This window comes from Petaurus breviceps, unplaced genomic scaffold (genome assembly GCF_028583685.1).
Source record: "Petaurus breviceps papuanus isolate PSGF00001 unplaced genomic scaffold, PetGlider_PUasm1.0 175, whole genome shotgun sequence".
NCBI classification, from domain to species: Eukaryota; Metazoa; Chordata; class Mammalia; order Diprotodontia; family Petauridae; genus Petaurus; species Petaurus breviceps.
This window is the reverse complement of record NW_027185764.1, coordinates 64,489,499-64,504,377: the sequence shown is the minus strand read 5'-3', so window position 1 is coordinate 64,504,377 and position 14,879 is coordinate 64,489,499. Positions and strand designations below refer to the sequence as shown.

Here is a 14,879-nt window from a genome sequence, read left to right as displayed (position 1 = left end):
TCTCTCTCTCTCTCTCTCTCTCTCTCTCTCTCTCTCTCTCTCTCTGTTTCTCCTTACCTTCTTCTTCCCTGATTCCCTTTTACTCCCATTTTTCTTTTTCTTTTCATCTTCTCTCTTCATCTTTTTCTCCTTTACTCTCTCCTTCCCTCTATCTCCCCTCCTACTCTCTTTTCTCATTCTTTCTTTTTTACTCCCACTTTTCTTTCCTTACCTCTCATGTCCTCTCTTCAGCTTTCATCTTTTTCTCCTTTATGCTCTCCTCCCCTCCCCTCCCCTCCCCTCCCCTCTCCTCTCCTCTCCTCTCCTCTCCTCTCTTCCCCTGTCCTCTCTTCTCCTCTTGCCTTCTCTGTGCTGTTTGCAGTGGCTGTCCCCCTTACCCGGAATCTCTTCACCTCTAACTCAGACAGCCCCTTTCCTCCTTTAAAATGCAGTTCAAGTACTATATTCTTCCTGAATCCTTTGCTTAGTCTCCCCAACTGCTCTTGAGAACTCCCAAACTACTTTTCATTTAACCAATTTATAGATTTTATTTGTTTTTTTATGTTTGTATGGTTATGTATACGTTTATATATCATATATTTATAGGTTTGTATTGTTTACATAAATATGTAATTTATATCTATTAACTCTATATTAAAACTGTATGTATTTATAGGTACTTGCCTCCCCCACTAGAATGTAGGCTCACCATAGGTAGGGATTGTTTCATTTGTTATATCTGTGTCCTTTAGCTCCTGTCATATCTCTGATGAGACTTGTAGGGAGGGGTGAGGAGGGTGTTGTGTCCCTGAGAACCTAGGCCCTAGGACAATGAGAATTATGGAATCTTTTCCCCTAGAATTTTTTAAGAATGGAATTGACACCTCTATTAAATGGTTCTGATGTCACCTTCCTGAGAAGCAAGGGGATAGATTAATTAATTCCTGAAAGTTGCTTTCAGTACTAGAATTTAAGAATTTCAAGAAAAAAAAATATTCAAAGAAGACACAAAGGAAGAAGTGCCTTCTGTGCTCTCTCAGCATTATTTCTGGGGACCCTTTCCCCCAACCTGTATTTAGAAGTCTGGGGCTATAGCAGGTGTTTGGGAAGTACTAGCACCTCTGGTGGGAGGGCTGCCGAGCCCTTTTCAGTTCTGCTCATCCACCCATGGTGTCCACCTTCACTCAACTCTCACCTGTGGCACTAAGAAGCTCTAGCAGGCACAGAAGCCACACCCGGGTGAAACCATCTTAGCAAATGGGATAAACTGAATGGAGAGAACTGTCAGGTCTCAAACCTATTGGTAAGCCAGAGACTTAAGCATGTGAAGACCCCCCTCCCCAAGGAATGGGTGCTTGGGGACAATTTGTTCCAATGGTCATGAAGTCAGCTGAAGCAGCTGCTGTGGACTTCCCTTAACAGAAGAATTTGTTCTGTGAAATTTGGATTCAATCAAAGGGCCACACCTGAGGACCTAGAGGGTCACATGTAGCCTCTAGGATGAAGGTTTCCCACCCCGGCTTAGAGCTTGGTCAAACATCAAGGATGCCAAGGTCATCCACTGCATCCTGGAACATCACTAGTCATCCTGACTTTTGTCTTGCCACTGGATTTTGATGACTCAAGAGAGAGTGAGGCTGATAACTTTGTGCAACTCTGCCTCACAAATCCAATTCAAGGGCAAGTCAAGGTATCACCCTGTAATGTCATTAGGCCTTTTCAAAAACTAAGGACAAACAACAACATTTAAAGGCCTCAAGTGGCATCAGATGGTCATTTGGCTATATATCAAAAGTCTAGTGATTTAGTCAGAAAATAATGGATCTGAAAATATAAACCAGTCCATTTTATAGATAAGGAAATAGAGATCCAGAACAGTGAACCAGTGACTGCTTAAGATCATACAGTATTCATCACAGACTTTCCCAGATTCCCTGACTCCTAAGAATAGTGCCTTTTTGAGCAAATTCTATCGTCTTTTATCCCTAACTGACTGAATTTAATCAGTGATCTACAAATATTTTCCATATACACATCCTACTAGGATTCACAGCTATAATATGTTTGCATTACACACATTAAACCTCAGTCTACATGCATATAGCCCCGTTAGCATTCCTTGTCTGTAAGCTAGGCACGTACTCTAAGCAGAGCTCACTGATTATTATAATTCAATTTAAACAATCCGTAATGCCTCCCTTCCCTCTGAAGTGAGCTTTGTCATGACATAATTTTCCAGTGAAAAGGAAGCAAAGGCCATGAATTTGAACCATATTTTTCTCCTCTCCTACCTGAGAGCAAGGGATGGCTGGGGCTTACAACCTTTGATCGAAAAGCCAGATTTTTATGAGCATGGTCACTGTAATCAATCTAGATTATGTTCTACATCAACATCCATCCTCTGAGTCAAAGAAAAACAATAACATTTTGCTTCAAATTAAGTGGATTTATGGTGTGCCTACACTAAACCAATTATGGAAATTGTGAGTAGATATTTGAGATTGTTTATCATTCCCATGGTCTGGGCCTTCTGGAAAACAGCAAGGCAACATGACGGCATGTTCAACATGATTTATTATTGGGTAACTGAATAGGTATGATCTATCTGTCAAAAAAAAGATTACATTGTATTGCCACCAGTAACTTAGTTTAAAAGTGAAATGGGTAGGGAAAAACCCTGACCACTCCTAATGAATGGGGTGTTCAGAGTGGCAAATCTCAGCAGTCTTCACCCGGAGGTGTGAATTGACAGGGTGGCATTCTTCAGGAGGTGTTTTGGATGACTGCTTCAGGCAGGTGACAAGGCAGCCCCTTGATCAGATTGTAACCTTTCATTTTCCAGGGCTAAGTGAGGTTCAGTGGAATGAAACGGACCACAGAGAAAATCCCATCACTCCTCCCTGGGATGCAGAAAGGTGCCTGAGTCCACTCTGACAGAAGCAGCATCTGCTGCAAGCCCATCGACATGACACTGACTCACTCTGAAGTCTGGATGCCCATTTCAGAAACCATTTGGTGCGGAAGCTTCCATGCTTATTGTGCAGTTCACAGTTTAAAAAAAAAAATTAAAAAGACTTCATCCCCCAACACCACAAAACCCTGACCCAGGCTGGGCTCTCCGCCAATGTGACCACTTCAAAGGATAAATAGTTCAATAACAGACGCAGAATGCCCGGATCATAAATTCCAGGAGGAAAAACTATGACTCAGAGACTGGCACTGACAGCCGGCTGAGCATTATAAGAACAATAGGACTGGCATCAGAACTCTGCCACCATCAGCTTTTAGGAGTGTAAGACCACAGCATCATAAAGAGCTAGAAAGGGCTCTCAGCAGATAACAAGTCCCCGCTCTCTTCCCAGATCAGAACATGAAGACAAAGGGACAGCCCAGAGGGCTTGAACAGCTTGCACAAAGTCAGAGGGCAGTAAAATATAGTAGAGGCCATGTGTAAAGCCAAGTTCTCTGAGTCCAAATCCAAGGCTCTTCCTACTGAACCTCGATGCTGTGGGAATGGAGAAGAAGGAGGCTTCCCTGGCTTTGGGCAACACCATCAATGAGAGACAAACCAGTTGTGGTTTCACAGTGACTAATGGCTATGAAAATTAATCCCTCCAACATCCCCCCCCCCCCCCCAATTGTAATAGTGAAGAAAGGGACTTTGTTGTTCCCTTCTGTCTTACTCTTTGTGACCCAATTTGGCATTTTCTTGTCAAAGATACTGTAGTGGTTTGCCATTTTCTTCTCCAGCTCATTTTACAGATGAGGAAACTGAGGCAAACAGGGTTAAGTGACTCACTTAAGGTCACACAGCTAGGAAGTGTCTGAGACTGGATTTGAACTCAGGAAGATGAGTTTTCCTGACTCTAGACCTGGTACTCTATCCACTGTACCACCTAGGGGCCCCAAGGAAGGGAGTAGTGGGCTCCAAGAAAATCTCAACCTCAGCTCATAATACAGTGGATCATAGCAGATGACCCACTGGATGTGGAAGTCTTGTTTCACATACTTACTAACTGTGTTAGCCTGATACCCTCCAACTTTGAGATTAACTTCCTGGGAATCCCAAATTAAAAAAAAAAAATTCTCTATTTTGAGAGTCTTATATTCAGACCTGGGCAGCTAGGTGGTGTGGTGGATAGAGTACCAGGCCTGGAGTCAGGAAGACTCATCTTCATAAGTTTAAATCCAGCCTCAGCCACTTACTGTCTGTATGACCCTGGGCAAGTCACTTAACCCTCTTAATTTCAATATATGTAAAAAGAGCTGGAGAAGGAAATGGCAAACCACTGCAGTGCCTTTGTCAAGAAAACCCCAAATAAAGTCATGAAGAGTCAGGCAAAGCTGAAAAAACGTCTGAACAACAACTTCTTGACTCCAGGTCCAATTCTCTATCCACTGAGTCACATAGTCAGCTTGCCCATTCCACCCCCACCCCCCACCCCCACCACAGTATAAGCAGTCTATACCACAGGGTGGCACTGTAAGTCTTAGAGAGACCAGCTAGGCCCCTACTAGGAAAAGGCTTCCTGGAATGCAAAAAAAAAAAAAAAAATTACCCATTCTTGAGTTCTTTTCCCTTCTACTGAGAGCTGATGGGATATTTTGTAGATATTTTTGGGCTTCTATGAATCCTTTGCATTTTCTGCAGGGTATAATAAAAGCTGTGATCTCCTGTCTAAGAGTCAGGGACCCCTGTTACCCATGTTTGGGGAAAACCTAAATATAAATTATACCGTACAATATATATATTATATATATTGGATAATTTTTTTCTGGAGCAATATTGGGGGGGGGGGCAACAAGCCAGAGGGAGATGGCCCTTTTAAGGTCAGTCCCCAGGACTGGCCCAAGTCTACTGGAGTCCAGAGTTTTCTAGAGACCTGGGCCATGGATTACACATGCTTGAACACAACAGAGCAGTAAGACTGTTCCAGTTGGCCAAGGCAGTTCCAGAGGGTTGATGTTTAGGCCCATTGATGCTACTTAGGAGAAAAGTCAGATCTCTGCCTCACCAGAGTTATACAAACAATACCTTTTCATTCATTTATATGTGGGAGAAGGGGAAAGATTCAGCAAGATGATCACCATGCAGGACATCAATTAGTGATTAAGTAAGTAGATTATTAAAAAAAAAAAATCAATCACCCCTCCTCCCCAAACCTACCTCTTTTCCCCTAGATCCAGGATAACAACTTTGACTGTGGCTTCAAAGAAGAAAAACCAAAGTGGAAAGTAGGTGAGATCAAGAGAAGACAGCCTTTATTTAGGATTTTATGACTCCCAACTAGCTTGTTTGCTGGGAACAAAGAAAAGATACAGTAGTCTTAGGGAGGTGATGAAATGGTGATTACTACTCACCCCCAGCCAGCAATGCCTCAGGTGGTGTAACTGACAACGGAGAATTAGGTGAAGGTCCCTGCCCTGTAGTTTCCCTGCAGGGATGGCTGGCTACCAGGTCAGAAACATCAAGAGAAATTGGTGAGGGAGTCCCGCTGATAATTCTTTTCTCAGTCTGCATTGCAATTAGTTCCTGGTTTCAGTTTTCTCCAATTTCACAGGGTTACGCTCTAAAGGGGAGGCCTGACGACACCAGCACCCCACCCCTCAGCTCACAGGGGAGAGACCAGAGCTGATCATGGAGGCAGAGCAAGCCCCCCTGGCAAGATGAGAAGCCCAGGAAAGTTTACTCCCTGATGATGAAGACAAGCAAAGGTTCCATTGTGCTCAGGTCTCTTTGGACGTGCCACGACATCTTTCTCACCCTGGGAATGCTTTCATAGCCCTGGAGCTCCACCAGAAACTGGAAAATAAGCATCTGGGCTTCAGCCTAAGAGCTGGGTGTGAGCTGTTCACAGAAGTTCAGCCAGCCCCCAACAGTGGACAGGTGACAATGCCCATAAGGGATGTTGTTCCCAAATCCCGTGATTGTTAGCAGGTAGAGAATTCCGTGCTCCTAATGAAAGAGATGGAGAACGTGAGGCTGGCAAAGGGGCCCAACGAGGCCTGGAAGACAAGGACTCTGGGTTCCCAGGCTCCATAAACACAACTATTCCACAGGTATCTTAGTCACATGGAAAGAGAAAATATCAAAGAGTAAAAACTGCCTTCTGTAATTCCCAAGATAATGCTTAAGATTATATTATTGAGGGAGAAAAGGTAGAAAAGAGGGAAAAGGGGGGGGGAGATATTTTTAATACCAAGTCCCCATCTTTGAGCTGTCTGGTGACATTACAATAGATGGATCACATTATTAATTCGAATATTCCTTGTCAGAAGGATCTGCCTTTTTGGCATCATTTTAGGGATGATGCACTAAGAAGATGTATAACCAGATGAAAAAAAAAAAAAAGCAAGGGAAATGCTACCCCATTTAACAGATAGGAAAACTGAGTGTGTTTAAAAGATTCACCTAAGGTTAGCCATTAATAGCATTGAAAATCATAACAAGGTTCAAGACTAGCCACTGGATTATCTTGTCTTTCCCTACTGTTTTTGAAAAATAATAATCATATATATGTAAATGTACATATATATGTATGTATGCATGTGTGCCTACACCAATATCTTTGCCAACAACAACAATAAAATGGATCAAAGAGACAGACATGGGCGGCCAGGTGGCTCAGCAAGTAAGAGCACCGGCCCCAGAGTCAGGATGATCTGGGGATCAAATCTGGGCTCAGATACTTAGCACCCACCCAGAAACACCTGGCCATGTAACCTTGAACAAGTTCCTTAACCCCAATTGCTTTATAAAAAAAGAGAGAGACAGACATGGCTGAAAGCAACTGAACAACAAAAATATAAATGTTCTCTTATATACATTGGATGGAGGACAGGGTCTGGAGTCAGGAAGACCTGAGTTTAAATCCAGCCTCAGATACTTACTAGCTGTGTGACCTTAGGCAAGTCACTTAATGCTATTTGCCTCAGTTTCCTCATCGATAAAATTATCTGGGAAGGAAATGGCAAAACATTCCAGGACCTTGGCTAAAAAAACCCCAAAAGGGGTCATGAAGAGTCAGACATGACTGAAATGACCGAATAACAACATAATACTACCTCCCCCTATATCAGTCTTCAATGTGAAAAAGGATTTAAAAAAGACTCACTCTTCCCTATCTTCTCTCTGCCATCACCCCTAGTTACCATAACAAGTTATAATAATAATTCAATTTTCTATAGCACTTTAATATTTATAAGGCATTTTTCTTATGAGAATACTGTGAGGTAGATAGTAGTAATGTTATCATGCCCATTTTACAGCTGGGAAAACAAAGCTCAGAAAGCCCATTGTCATAGAGCTAGTAAGTGTTGAATGTGCCCAGAACTCTCTGACTTCAAAGACAGAATACACATGGCTTTACTATTTTATCTGTATTATCAGGATTCCAGTTTCACAAAAGGATGGTATCCACAGCATGAAATCACTTTATTGTTTTGTTATTTTTCAGTTGTGTCAGACTCTTTGTGACCTCATTGGGTTTTTCTTGGCACAGACACTGAGGTGGTTTGCCATTCCCTTCTCCAATTCATTTTACAGATAAGGAAACCAAAGCAAACAGGGTTAAGTGACTTTCCCTGGGTCACACAGCTAGTAAGTATATGAGACTGGATTTGAGCTCAGGTATTTCTGACTTCAGGACAGCACTCTACCTGCTGTGCCACCTAGCTGCCCACCTCACTGATCATTTAATTTGACACTTTCTCTTTACAACAGAAGAAACTAGAGTCTGGAGAAGGGAAATGAATTGTTAAGGACCACACACAGAGGTATTTATTAGCAAAGCCCGGTACTCTGACTTGAGAGGAGTTTTCAATTCCAGCTCTTTAGGGAATACAGGACCTAATGGAAATGTGGAGGAACTTCCTTAGACAATTGGATTCGATTAAACTTAATTCCACATTTATTGAACATCTACTGTTGCTAGGCGTTATATATAACAGTGTTTACCAGACAGAACTGTGAGGAGTGACAGAGCGAAGAGAAACCTGGCATGGTGAATGTCAGGACACAGGGCTCAGTAGAACAATCCTAGGACTTTCCTGAGAGACAGAGAGGTTAGGTAATTTACCCAGGGTCTCACATCTAATGAGGCTGACTCTAAGAGCAGAACTCTATCCTCCAGGTTACTGAGAGTCTTACACATAGCAGATTCTTTCCACATGCTCTGGAACTGATTTGTTGTTTATTTGTTTTTTAATTTGTTGCCTCCCTCAATCTGGGGGCAGCTTAGTGGCACAGTGATTGCAAAGTCTAGAGTCAGGAAGAGCTGAATTCAAATCTAATCTCAGACATGTCCTAGCTGTGTGACCCTGGGCAAGTCACTTATCCCTTTTTGCCTCAGTTCTCTCATCTGTAAAATGATCTGGAGAAGGAAATGGCAAACCACTCCAGTATCTTTTCCAAGAAAACTCCAGATGGGGTCAGGAAGAGTCAGACATGACTGAAATGACCGAAAACCACCACCTCCCTCATGAGCTCCTGGACCACAGGGACTGCCTTGGTTTTCCTGTTTCTATGCCAGTCCTTAGTACATGATAAGCACTTAATAAATGGTTTTTTTCTTATTCATTCACTCCTTCACAATAACCCTGTATTGTTTAGTTCCACCTAACCTTTCTAAGCCTTGGAGATATTATATTATTATTCACAAATGCTTTGGTCCAGACGAACTGACCTTCTTGCTCTTGCATCACAATCTTGTGATTTTGAACAGACTACGCCCTTATGCATGGAATATGCTTTTTCCTACTTAAAATTCCTCTTCAAATCCCTAGTCACCTTCAAAATTCAGCATGCACACAAACTGCTACTGACACCTCTCCTGCCCACCCACCCCCACCCCCCAATTGCTAGTTTCTCTAGACAAAATAACTGGTCTGAATATAAGCTTTTTGCAGGCAGCATCTCTTTTCCTTTATGTATCTCCAGCAGTTGGAACAGAATAGGTACTTAATAAATGCTTTTTGATTGATTGGTTAATTGATTAGTTGAATGGAAGAATGAAAGTATAAATGAAAGTTTTCAATTCATACACCAAAAATTTGATGAACATTCAATTAACAGGGAGAAAAATATAATCACAGGGATACAAAAGCAGGTCCTAATCTCAAGGAGTTTATAATCTAATGGGGAAGGGGGGGAGGAAATGAAATGTGCACAGATAATCAACCAAACCAGTTGGCCAATCAGAAAGCATTTGTTAAGCATTTACTATAATTAGGACACTGTGCTAAGCCCTGGGGATACAAAGGAAGGCCAAAAAAAAAAAAAAAAAAGAATAGGACCCTACCTTCAAGGAGCTTCCATCCTAATGAGGGAAAATCATAATAGATCACATTTATATAGCAGTTGGGTGGTTCAGTGGATGGAGCTCTGGGCCTGGAGTTAAGAAGTCCTGAGTTCAAATCCAATCTCAGATACTTACTAGTTATGTGACCCTGAACAAGTCACTTAACCTCTGTTTGTGTCAGTTTCCTCACCTGTAAAATGGGGACAAAAATAGCACCTACTTTCCAGGATTGTTAGGAGGATCAAATGAGATAGTAATTGTATAGTGCTTGGCACAGTAAACTCTATATAAATGTTATTATTATTATAAAGTGCTTTACATATATTATCTCATCCGATACTCATCATAATTCTATGAATGGGCACTATTATAATTCCCCATTTTACAGATAAGGGGCTGAGGCCGATGAAGGCAAAGTGGTTTGCCCATAGTCATGTAGTTGGCAAGGATCTGGGTTAGGATTTGAACTCAAGTCTTTCTGTATCTAAATATGGGTCTCTCTAGACGGTACCAACTAGCTCCATCTCCAACTATGCTCCAAGGAGGAGTAAGACAAGGGGAGAAGAGAAATCTGGTCAGTGTTATGTTTCCCCAAACAGGAAACATCTCCTAGTAATGAATAACACAAGAACTAGTTGCCCAGAACACATAGGCTGAAGGAAAAATGAGTCAAGTCTGGCATGTCCTAAGCCCGGCATTCTTCTCCCCATACCCAGCTGCTTTCCTGAGCACACCAATCACCTTCTTCCTGTATATGGACATTTCTGGGAAGACTGAAGCCATCAGGTGATTCAGGGTCATAGTCCTCTGATGAGTCAGAAGAGAAGGCTCATAAGTAACCTATATAATCGTATTTATTTGATTGCTTCTAATTTGATTCCATCCATATTTTATTTCATTTACTCCTCTCCTGAAAGGTTCCTGGATGGGACATGGTTAGAAAAAGGATTGTCTTGAATTGGCATATATCCTTCTTCTTCAGTTCCTCCACACTGATATAAATCTTCATAAGCCGTTCTGTTCCACTGTAGGGCTCTGGGGAGAAACCCAACTTCCATCCCATTGATGGCTTTTACAGATATGTTAGAAGTAATATCCAACCTTATTGCATGCTGCTCCTCATCATGTAATATATATATAACACACAATGATATATTTATTGTGTATTGATGGATTAAATAACAAGTCACTAAAAATAACTTTATTAAAATAAGTAAATTAAAGCAATAAGTTTATTAAAATAATAATTTATTTTAAAAACAATATACCAAAATAGTAATGATTTATTTAAATGATTGATATTTATTTAAGTAATAAATTAATAATAACAAAACTAAAATAATATATTAAGAGAATGACTAGAATAAAATAATGAAATAAATTAATTTCATTAATTAACCTGTTGAAAACATCTAATGACTTTTCACTTTGACATTTTTGCTCACACTGGTCCTAAATCCTGGCAAATTCTTGGAATGTTCTCCTTCCCTAGGTAACAGACTACAGTTCAAGAGTAGCCTACTTGTCCAAGTCAAATGTCTTCTCAGTGTGAAAACTTCTTTCTTCTCCCCAAGTCAAAGTGATTTCTTCTTTGTTGCATGACACATTAGTGTCCTCCTGTGAATTTATCATATTCTGATTTTTCCTTGTGGCTAGGTGGTGCAGTGGATAGAATACCAGACTTGGAGTCAGGAAGACCTGAGCTCAAATCTGGCCTCAGACACTTCCTAGCTGTATAACTTCTGTTTGCCTCAGTTTCCTTAACTGTACAATGGAGATGATAATAACGCCTACCTCCCAGGATTGTGGTGAGTTCATAATGAGATAATACTCAAAAAGCACTTAGCACAATGCCTGGCCCATAGTAGGTGCTATGTCAATGCTAACTGTTGTTTTTAATCATTGTTGTTGTGGTGATAGAGAGATGGCCTGGGAGCCAGAAAGAACAAGGTTCTAGTTTTTTCTCTAATACACACTGACCATGTGACCCTGAACAAGGCCCTTAACTTCTCAGTGCCCCAGTCAACTCCCTGAAACCATAAATTTTAAAGAATGTCCTGACCTCCAGTGGTAAAGAGAGTTCCCTATAGCAACAAAACAGATCTAGTCCCTAACCTGATTTTTATCATGCTTCTCAGTGTTCCTACCTCAGCTCCCCTGATGGGTTGGAAGCAACTTGGGACAGCGGAAAGAACATTGGCTCCAGAGTCAGAGATTGCTATTGTTAAGTCATTTTCAGTCACGTTCGATTCTTCGTGACATCATTTGGAGTTTTCTTGGCAGATACTGGAGTAGTTTGCCACTTTCTTCTCCAGCTCATTTTATAGAGGAGGAATGGAGGCAAATAGGACTAAGTGACTTGTCTAGGGTCACACAGCTAGCAAGTGTCTGAGTCTGGATTTGAACTCATGAAGATGAGTCTTTCTGACTTCAGGAGCAGCACTCTGTCTACCTAGACCTCTAAAGTCACAGGATCTGGAGTCAAATCCTATCTCTGGTATTTACTGTGTGACCCGGGACAAGTTACTTAAGTGTGTTCTAGGTCAACTGTATAAAAATGAACAAAAATAGATCTTGGAGGGCTGCATATTGACTTCAAACACACACACACACACACACACATACGCACACACATTGACACTAGATATGTTGCAATGAATTTTCATTTATTTTTTAGAAACATTTTCCAATTATATTTTGATCTGATTCTGGCCCAGAATTTTGCTGGACTCTTGCCTTGGGCTATAAGTTTGTCATTTCTGCTCTAGGCAACTCCCTAAGACTAAATTTCAGAGAATGCACAAACCTGTAGTGGTAAAGGGATGCCCTTCATCTGGGAGATCTGAATATCAATGAAAGATAGGCTCTCTTTGCAGAAGGGTTTGGCAGTGATATTCTAACTGAAGGTTGCTGAGTAGATTTGCCCCTGTAATGCCCCAGTGTCATAGACAGATATTTAGAACCTACAGTTTACTTGCTCATGAGCTCTTACTTCCCCCCATTCTTTTTCTCATGACCACTGACAATTACTCAAATGTCATCAAAGTCTTGAAAATGAACTGTATCTGTATCGATAGCTATGTCTATCAGCAGTCAACCTGTCTGTCTGTCTATCTATCTTCTGAATCATCCTCCCCACCCTATAACACCCTCAAATCAGCAGGTACAAAAAAGAATCAATTCAATTCACAGTTACAGGTCAACATCAGCAGTAGTCTCTTGTTGAGGTATTTCCTGTCCCAACTCCTGAGGTCCCATCCCATAAACACTCTCAGCCTAGGAGCCTTCTGGAATCTCTTCAAACAGCTGTCTAGGGTACAATATCTAGCAAATACTCATCTCCTTCTCAACTGCTATAGTGTTCATTCTCTTTAGTTATGGCCAAGTCTTCCGTTCATCTCTCTCTAAATGCTGCAGTGCTTTCTTCCTAGCTCTTCTATCTCTTTGTCCATTCATTTCTGGGTTGTTTAGTACTCCTTCAAAGCCTCACATTCCAGAGACATTTCCACATACTTTATACTTACTGCCTGCTGAGACAAGGAACAGGGCAAGTCACCCAGAAATGTCTTGTATACATTTTAGAGGGAAGAAAAGGCATAAAAACCTACAAGGCATTCTGGAAAAAATGTCAGAGAAGTAAAAAAACACATGTTCAATTTTCTCCCTTGCTATTATATAAATTGAAAAAGAATATATTACTCAATATAAATACCTCAAAAGAGGAAGGGGAGAAATGAAAAGGGGAGGGAGCAGAGGTCAGCTGAAGGATTGTGAAAAGAGAATAGTCTCAGAAAAATAAAAGCAAAGTCCAAGGAATATAGCCTCTAAAACAATGAAAATTATGGATAAATGGATAAAAAGATTTTAAATATAAGTAACCAGATGGGAAAAAATAACAAAGTAACATCAATAATAGACCACTAAATTAAAATGGTTCAACAAAAAGACACACCAAGTTGAATAATAATCATTTTAAGGGATCTTAGGAAGACCTGAGTTCAAATCTTGTCTCACTTACTAGCTTTGTGACCCTGGGCAAATTATTAATCTTTTCTTAGTCTTTGTTTCTTCATCTTGAAAATAAGGATAATAGTAGCATTGACCTCACAGAGATATAGTAAGGGTCAAATAACATAATGTATGTAAAATATAATCTGATGGTGGGGAAAAAAGAATATCTAGATCAAGAACTGATGGACCCTTTCTCAGAATAATGTTTTAAAACGCATAAAATAAAATATATAAAATTGCAAAGGAAACAATTATTTTGAAGTACAGTTATTAAAAAATATGCCTTAGTTCAAGAACCTCATGTTAAGAACATCACTCTAGAATGGGAAGTTTACCATCAGTAAAGACAAAACAAAGTAAATTGACAACAAAAGGGGAAAAAAGACCACTGAGAATATAATGAAAAGTTGGATAAAGGTATGGAAATCAATATCAAATAAAATTCTCAGACTGCAAGGTCAATTGGCAGATGTAACAGAATATGCAGCAAAAACATGGTTTAAAGATAACACACACACACACACACACACACACACACACACAAGATAACGCAACTAAGGCTCGAAGGCTTTATTTACAAGCAGAGATGTAAGAACTAAAAAGCAAAGCCTGAAGAAGAATTTGAGTCATCAGATTACCAGAACATTGTGAAGAGTCTAACCACAATGTTTTTAGGAAAACGATCAGGAAAATTCCCTAGCAGTACTATGATCAAGGAACAGAATACAGATCAATGGAACTAACCAGGTGCCATCAGAGAGAAACATCAGATTCATCTCACACAGACACCTTGTCCTCAGACTCCAGAGTTTCATCAACAAAGAGAGTATTTTACAAATTGCAAAAAGACCATCACCAGTAAAGGAATGCCAGTTTGCACTACAAAGCATTCACCCATTAAACAAAAGTATAAGAAGAAAGAAAAGAAAACAGAAAAGGATAAAAATGTGATTTCTAAAATTAACAAATATAGTTTCTTTCCCTTTTTACTCTCACTTTGATTTATAATGTTTAATGTTATTATAATTATAATGTTATAATGATTTATAAAATCATTGTGAGAAATATGCATAGTCAAGAAAAACAAACATACCAAAAATATGTCTTGATTTACTCCTGACTCTATCTCCTATTTGTCAAAAGGTGGATAGCATGCTTCAACATTCTTCCTTTTTATTATGGATAGTCATTGCACTGATAATGATGAGAATGACGATGGCTAACATTTAAATTACCCTTACTATGTGCCAGGCACTGTACTAAGTGCTGTACAAATATTATCTCATAATATCCTCACAACAACCCTGAGAGGTAGGTGCTACTATTTTCCCCATTTTACAGATGAAGAAACTGAGACAAAGAGGTTAAGTGACTTGCCCAAGGTCAAACAGCTAGCAATGATCTGTGGCTGGATTTGAACTCAGGTCTTCTTGACTCTAGGCCCAGTGCTCTATCTACTGTGTCATCTAGATCTGAGTTCTTAGAGCTTTTGAAGTTTACTTATTACATTGCTGTTTTTATATAAGCTGTTCTCCTGGTTTTGCTCATTTTGGTCATCAGTTCATATAAATCTCTTTGACGTCAACTTTT

General features: G+C 40.2%; 1 long non-coding RNA gene across 6 annotated transcripts in view; it reads right to left on the bottom strand.

Annotated features, from left to right (window-relative positions):
- LOC138159166 (uncharacterized) overlaps positions 1-14,879 on the bottom strand; it is a 322,195-nt gene that overhangs the window by 218,698 nt on the left and 88,618 nt on the right. For 3 of the 6 annotated variants that reach the window (XR_011167827.1, XR_011167830.1, XR_011167826.1), the window contains exon 4: positions 5,341-5,935. The exons of the other annotated variants lie outside the window; for them this stretch is intronic. This is a non-coding gene — a long non-coding RNA (uncharacterized lncRNA). The remainder of the gene's footprint in view (positions 1-5,340; positions 5,936-14,879) is intronic. 6 annotated transcript variants of the gene reach the window in all.